The following is an 8,369-nucleotide window of genomic DNA, read 5'->3' as shown; positions in this document are numbered from 1 at the left end:
CGAACAACTCTTTGCAATAAGTGTGCAGCTGGCGAGGTTCTTTCTCTGCTCTTTGCAGCAGTGCCCTGCTGCACCTGAGGACTTAATTTAATCACTGAGCAAACATGGCCAAACCAAGGCAAGAGACACGTAGCAGTGCTGAGCATCTCTGTGGGGCAAGAACTGCCAAGGGCTAAGTGTGCCTTTGAATGCCAGATGTCTGCACACCAGCCAGGGCTGCAATCAGCGTTAGCAGATCTGCCACATGAAGACCCGTGTTTGTGTGTTGGCAGGTCCAGTCCTGGCTGCTGCGCTCCTGCGGTCGGTGCTGGGTTGTGGTCTGGACAGGGAGTAGATCCTGGAGCTCCCAAGCCCCTTGTGTTTTCTCCCCTCTAATGTTATGGTCCTCAAGAGATTAAGAGTGAACAGCACTGGTGCGAATACATAGGTACTCCAGTTATTTTTTTCCTTATTCCAGTTCTGCATGAGAGCTCCCAGGAATGAGAGGCTTTGCAGCGTTCTAGTCTGCAAAGGTGCATCTCTGCAAGATGCTACTGTGTTCACCATATCTTAGGGCAAAAAAATAAGAGCACATTGTTCTTCTTTTTTAAGGAGAGAAAGAACCTGACGATTCATGATACTGAAAATCTCCTCATACTTCATGGTAATGAGGAAACTAAATTAGCCTTTAAGAAGGGGTCCTAACTGCTGGCCCTGGAAGAAAGTGTTTTCTCTGCTACAAACTCCCTCAGAGACCTAAGGATGACTTCTGTTGTAGGAAATGGCTTCATTTCTGGGTGCAGGATCTATGCAGAGGACCTGCTTACACTTTTTGACATGCTTGAGCAAGGTAGTTCTGCTGTCATTTCATGTTGCAAGGTACTGCCGCATTACCTTTCCTCTGTGATTTGTCCACCTGCTGCATTACTGTGAAGTAGAGTTTCACCTGGGCTTGATGGTTTTGTGTTTAGACTTAACAAACTGTTCTGGAAAATATACTTTAACGGATTCACATGATTTGTAGTAATGAATACACAAAGGTACTTGCTTCCCTGGTTACATTATATAAGCAAATCCTACTTGTCAGGAATAACATAATAAGCCATGTATAATCCTTTTATATTAAAATGCTGTGAACAAATCTACTTGAGACTGCATTTAAATGGAATTTAGAGACTGAATTAGATGGAGTTAGATGGAGGAATCATAGAATTTAAAATATTTTATAAGAAGAAAGTGAGGAATGAAGACTTGGAAATAGTAATGCTAAGACTGCTTTCTGTGCAGGTTATGTTTTCATTGATCTGCCTTCTGACACTTGAATTCTTATGTCTGGCTTAGATGAACAGACAGCAGAGTGAGTAGATGAGTAGAGTCTAAAACTAAATCCACATCCATCCAGCAGGAATTTTGATAAGAGGCAGAGCAGAAGAAATAAATACACTTCTTAAGAATGTCTCAGCATAGCATTTGCCTCCCTTTTAGCTGTCTTACAGTTTATCTTAGCTTACAGGAACAAATGAAAAACATTCGGTTGCCTTACAGATTTACAAGTTTATCAAATACAATGTATTTCTTTACACACCAAATGCTAGTACCAGTAGTTTGAAGAAAAGATTTTTTACTTTTACTTTGAATGACTAGTTTGTCATCTTCCTGTCAAAACCTCTGCAAAAGGCCATACTGTATTTCTGGCTTTTTTAATGTCTCTAGACATCTTAGATGTACATGCATGCTCAACATGATCTGTTGTATTTCTAAAGAAAAGCAAATAAAACCAGCTTGAACAAACACATATGCTCAGAGAACTCCATTCTCTCTAGAAAATCACTGTAATATCCTTTATCAAACAAGATTCTTGGCCCACAAGGCTATTGATTAATGTATATTTTGTACTTTTCTGTCTGTTGTACAGAGCATCACTCTGACCATTGGCAATGCTAGCAGTTTTACAGGATTTAGGATGGGTTTGTGGAAGATCTATTTACCCACACCTACAAAAAAGACATCAGTTTATCTGAGCAATTCAAAGCACCCAAAAGGAAGAATAAAGGCAGTGATGATAAAGTAACATGGAGGTTTCTTCTGAGTTTCAATACTTTTGAAACTGAATTATTGATAAATAAGTAGCAAGGAGTGCATATATGAATTATTTTCATGCTGATTGATTGCATTTAAAACATTATTTCAATGGTCAGCTTCTCATACTAACTGTTGGTCTTTCAGTGGAGATCAATATCTATTCATATTTTTTAGTAAAAGTAGTACGAGCTATGCAAAAATAATGTACATGCTATCTAACCCGTGCAGATATCAAAACACCTTTGATCAGGCAGTGATCCGTCTGGGTGTCAGGACATCCAGAAGTTGATAATAAACCATTGTTTTATGTAATTCATGGTTAATATGTGGACCCACCACTACAAGATTTCACTGAAAGTTAGACCAAACTGGAGGGAGCTCGAGAGAGAAGCAGACACCAAGCTGGATGCCAAGACTGCTGCTAGGATGGAGAGGAAGGTAAAAGGGAAGGAAAAACATAGCTGGAAGGGACTGTTTCTTAGATCTTCTTTTTTAGCATTTGAGATTAATCATTTCTGCTTATCTGATGTGGTAATTTCTTTGTTCTGTGGTTTTGGGGCATTATTTCAACTCTGATTCCTGAGTAAGGGCTCCCTGCATTACGAAGGCTTTATCAGCACAGACAGACTGTCAAAGCTCCTGGCAGATGCACAGTGCTCCGACTGCAAGAAACTCAGCCGGCTGAAGGGCTCTTTTGCCTGTGTTAGATGCATCTGTTTGCGACTTTTTTTGCTAGCATAGCAATCTCACTGTTTCATTCTTATTCCAATTCCTAACTATTGACACTGCTAAGCCAGCAAAATTTTGTCATTTGATCTGTCCTAAGAAGGAATATACTTTGGTGGGACAGAAATGACTGACTCTATGCAGTAACTGAACAAAGGAAAGGTATTCTTCTACTGGTCTGAGTCCAGAAGGAGCCCATATACTATGTGCACAGTATTTGGTAATGCTACTGTTTTGAAGAAGATAATCAAGGATAGCTAACAGAAAGAAGTATTGATGACTCCATCTAAAGATGTAGTTATCATTGTAGAGTTAGAAGATTTTGGTTTGGATATGTAAGCTGTGTAACATATTTAGTTTAATGCAAAAGCCTCTGTTGCAGTTTGGTGGAAAAAAAACCCAGAAGGTTATTCCAGCTTTAGCAACAAACTGAGCAACAAACTCTATGTTTGTCTTTTCTCTTCCCTTTTCCTTTCTTCTAAAGCCTTTCACAATAAACTGTAAGCAATCAGGAAAGGAAGATGTTTTTACTCTGGTTGGTCAATTATTTAAAACTTTATTTTTAAATACTGTTTATTTATTTATTTAAAAATATTTACAATTTTTCTACGTTGAAAGTAGCAAAGACTAGTACTGCTTCATAATTGAGAAATTATAGGATTTCTAAAAGATTTCAGTGATAAAAAAATTTTAAATTTGACTAATTTAAATTTCCATATTTTTCATCCATACAATATTTTATTTATATTATTTTCTCATACTATGCAATCTAGCAAAAATGACTGCTCGAAATCTTTGAAACAACTATAAAGGGAAATTTCATTATGAAAGGAGATCTAAACTTGCTGTTGACATGTTAACAGGCTTCTTGCTTTTAGTCTTACACTGTTCACAGACCCATACTTGAGGGTTCATTGAGAAAAGCACTTTTAGCATATGTAAAACACCAAACTATTTCTTCTCATTCACAGAGAACCAGAATTGTTCATGGGATTTGTTTCATTTATCTGAACAAAAGATAAAAGTCAGTGAGAATAAGGTGGGAAGGAAGGAGTATGTTTCACAGGCAAAAATGACCTGAGTCTTTGCTTTGCTCTGCTCCGCAGATTACAGCCGAAAGTGCTGTATGACTTTTGGGCTGATTTAGCCACCATAGAGAAAAGTGAGACGATGCTGTTCCTAGTGGGGGGGTGAATCAGTAAGTGGAAGGTGGCTTTAGGGTAATAGGAGGCTTTCAGATTTTGCCTCTTATAGCTGCTGGGGTTAGACTGCCTGACTGACATGGGCACCTTAGGAGAAAAAAAAAATGTTTTTAACCCCCTCAACAAAAGAGGGACAATATCAAGGAAGAAAGATTTCCACTGCTCCATTACAATGAATTCTGATTTAACATCAGTATACGGAATGGTCACTGCACCAAAAAGCTCATTTCCCTGTGGTATTCACATATATCTAATGAATAATGCCACTCATAAACAGTTTCGTCTGTGCTGATGGTGTTTCTTGTGGGCTTTTTCTCCCCTAAGCTGGACTAGAACTTTAGAGCAGTAGGAACAGTGTGCTCAGAAAACATCCCCTTTCCTTGCCCAGTGTGGAAAAACAGCAAAGAGACTCAAACAAACAGCTCCTATGACCAGATTTAAAGGTTTCCCCCTAAAGAATAAAGCCAGAAAAGACTGTGGTAGGCCACAGAACTGCCCTGAGTTAATTCCTATCTCCAGTAAAGCAGATATAGATAGATTTCTACGTTGTTAGTTGCAGGAAACCCATCACATTCTTTGTCATCTGTTCCAGTGACTAATTATCTTAGTTTTAAACAACAAAAAAAATGTAAATGCTTTCCTTCTGGTGAGAACCTGTATTGTTAAGAGGGCAAATTGGAGTGGATGACTTTGGCTTGAAGGTTGAAATTTTTCCAAATGCTCCTATGTGGAGTGAGAGTTTGGGTGGCCTACATAAGAGTTGGAGGACACAAACCTCTTAACACCCCTGCTTAGACATCTTATGGCTCTTGGGGTATTATTCACAGAGAGCATTAACAGAAATAGTGGCCTACTAAATGTAGAGCCTTCACTGCTCTGCCTATGTGACACTTGTACTCGCTTGTGCTGGGGTAGCAGAGCACTGTGATGAGTTTACTCATGCACCCCAGGAATGATATGCGGTCTGCCCTGTGCAGGGTGGCTCCCGTTCGATGCCAAGCATGACGGTTAGCCCTCGGGCACTGGTCAGATTGTTTTCCCACTCTTCCTTTTCTTTGTGTGGCTGAAATTGGTGTCTGATACAGTCCTCAGCTGGTAGCAACGTCTTCATCACGGAGTTTAAAAGAAATGGCAGTCTCTACTGGAAATGGAGAGGGGGTCTGGGAAAGGAAGAAGGCTTATTGATGGAAGAAGCAGCATGTTTGTGCACCTCCCTTCTGCATCTCAGCCCAGTTTCCATTAATATTTAAGCCAATCACAGTGGAAGGGGGTGCAAGACAGCAAGGCTGTCATATGAAGGAAAAGGCTCTATACAAGTCTGCGATAAAAGAAAGAACATACAGTGCTTCTGTATATTCTATATAATCTTCTGTATATTCTCCATATTGTGCTTCTACAGCATTCCCTCTGTGAGGAGTCTGAATGTAGGAACTACCACTAACTTGTCCAATGCCTTTGGTAACAGAGCATTAACACGGGATATTAAAAATAAGTTGAGCATGTGTTTCTCTAAAGTTCAACATGTCTGTTTTCTGTGCAGAGATCTGTTGTTACTGCAGGTTATCCACAGTATTTTCCTTCAGCAAAGCAGCAGGAGCAGTGATTAGTCTGAAGGAAATCTATACAATTGCCAAGCCAGGGCAAATAATTTGGAGAGTCTGCCAGGAGGGCTTGCAGAGATGCCTCTTTCAGCTGGGGGGCTTTGCCAGCTGCAGAGGTGGCCTTGCTAGTAGATTTGTCCTGAAGCTGAACCTGCCCTTTCTGGGAATTGCCCCAGTAAAGAGAGCAGGAAGGAAAATGCCTCTTGGGCTTGACTTTCCCTGCCTGCAGCAGATCATCCTGGAGCAGAAAGGAGCAAGTACTTGTTTCGGGAAGTTTCTATGCTTTAGACAAGACTTCAAGAGACAGTTCAAGCTGTGAGATCTATCCAAGATGACAAGTGATACTTGGCCTTTCACCCAATGTGCCTGCGCTCCATCATGTTCACCAGTTGTAACTGCAGTGCAGACGCACACCCTGTATCAGCTGTAATCAATCTTGCTCTTATCTGTAGCTGCAATATCCATCCTTGCTGCTGACTCTTTTTTCCCTAGTTTTCATAGGCTTGAATCTACAGGCAACTGCTGCTGTTACATGTCTCTAAAACAAATGCTTATGCAATGATAGAATTTTCTTTCTTTCTTTTTCTTTCTTTTTTTTTCACCTAAAAGTCCTTAAAAAGATTAAATTTACTTCTGAGCTGTCCCAACATTCTTCTTCCAAAAAAAGTTGTCATATAAGATGAAGATCAAACTATGTTTTTGTGCATGTCTTTATTCTCTGTTCCTAACCAACAAAAAATATCCTTTCCCCCTCCCCCTAAAAAGGACTGAGTTTTAACACTTGGTACTACAAGTCTTCACAAGCTGTCAGAGTTCTTAAGTCTTTCTGAAAACTCTAGGGTCTAACTGCAATGTAGCAGAATAATAAGTCCTACCTTGTACCTCTAACTTTGTAATAATACATGAACAAGAAGCAAAGACACTACATGCTGCTTTAATGCAGTTAAATTTGCAAAGTGAATTGTGTGGCGTTTTGCTTAGTGAGACTCCTGAAACCAGTTTCCCCAGCTTTGGGGGTTGCCCTTATGAGTAGGCACCTATGAGCACCTCAGCTCTTAATGAAAGGCCCTTACAGGGAGGAGACTCTGGAGAAACACTCTTGTCTTGCTAATGGTTAATGCACCCTCATAAGAAGTGGGACCTGGGAGTTTGAGCTCTTTGGCTGACTAGCAAATGTACTTCAGGCTTTGCACTTCTGGAGAAACAGTGCTGATAACTAGGCACTCCTTTTATCTGGGATAAATAAAAGGATCTCCTTTTATTTTTGTTTAATAAGAGGTCTCTTTTTACTTGGATTTGCAGTCTCACTGAGCAGTGCATGCTCAGGCCTCAGTTGGGAATGAGGACCTAGGTGGAGAAATATCTGGCTCATGCCATCTGTCAGGCCTTGCAGTCAGATTGAGGCATGGACAAAGTCAAAGGTGTGTAAATCTTAAGCAGAATGACTTTTTTTGTGAAAAACTTTGAGAGCAAGTAGATTATAAGCTTGTGCTCTCAGTGCACAGATGAGCTATTTCAGACCTCAGTCTCTCAAGTCTTTTCTATGATTCCTGGCAGATTGAATATGCTAGTTTCTTGCACGAAACAAGTCAAGTCTGACTATTGACTGTATCAGCTGTGTTACTGTCAAGATCATATAGGATTGCAAGATAAATTGGTTTTACAAAATTGATCATCTTTTTAATTAATTTTTAAGTATGAGGAAAAAATTTGGAAGGCTTTTTGCACTACAGTTTCATGGTTTAATATGAATGTGACTTATGAATGAATTAATATTTACTACATTTTCCAAAAGATATTTATAACTTAAATTCTTGAAGGCATTCAGCCTACTAGGCATTATTCATTGTTTTGTTTTTTCAAAGATCGGTAATATCATCTCTTGGATGGAAAAATCCCTTTCTAAAATTACTGCTAGCAGGATTTTCCTTTACAATTTCCAAACTTTTTTTGCTCTGTTTATTATAATCATATTAAGTAATCACTAAATAAAACATGGCAATCCCAGTGCTCCAAATAGAACTCATCTGACCTTACAAGAAAAGGGAGGGGGGAAAAAGGTGGCTGTTGTGGCCTGATTTGCAATATATGTCTGTCATATATGTTCCCAAGAACCAATTCTTTGTAATCCATCCACTCACTTATTGTTGGAGTTGCAAAATGAAACTGTCACCAAAGCAGATCAGTACAATCCTTTTAAATGTAATCCTGCTCAATTCTACCTACTACACAGGGGAACATCAGCTTAACTTGTAATTAAAGAAGATTTCTCTAGGGAGACCTTAGATGTAGCCTGTCAGTTCCCCAGAAAATGGTAGCAATTATTGACCTCATTTTTGCTTCACTCTAAGAATCAGATTTAAAATCACAGTGTGAGCTGAGACAGAACATAATTCCTGCCAGCGCTGATGTGACAAGACTGTCTGTATGACTGCACGGGGATAAACAAAAAAGAAATGAGTCAAAAATTAAAGGGTAGATAAAAATTCTGCCTTCTTCTATCAGGCTGAGTGAATAAGTTACTTTCCTGGGAAAAGCAACAGTCTTTTGGAACCAGTTCTACCCTGAATAGGAGAAAATTCCCTCTGGTGAAGGAAGGTCCTTAAGCTACAAGCAAAGAACCACAGTGAGGTTTTATACAGAGGTTAATTCTGTTACAATCTCTTCTTAATCACTCTATTCAGCTCTTGTTGATTTTTATGAGTAGACAGATAAACATCAGAATTTGTTTTACACTAGCAATATGAAAGTCTACACAATTTAACATGCTTACTTCCGA

The sequence above is a fragment of the Rhea pennata genome, chromosome 2, assembly GCF_028389875.1.
Source record: "Rhea pennata isolate bPtePen1 chromosome 2, bPtePen1.pri, whole genome shotgun sequence".
In the NCBI taxonomy this organism is placed as follows: Eukaryota; Metazoa; Chordata; class Aves; order Rheiformes; family Rheidae; genus Rhea; species Rhea pennata.
The sequence above is the reverse complement of the archived record's forward strand: the minus strand, read 5'-3'. Positions refer to the sequence as shown.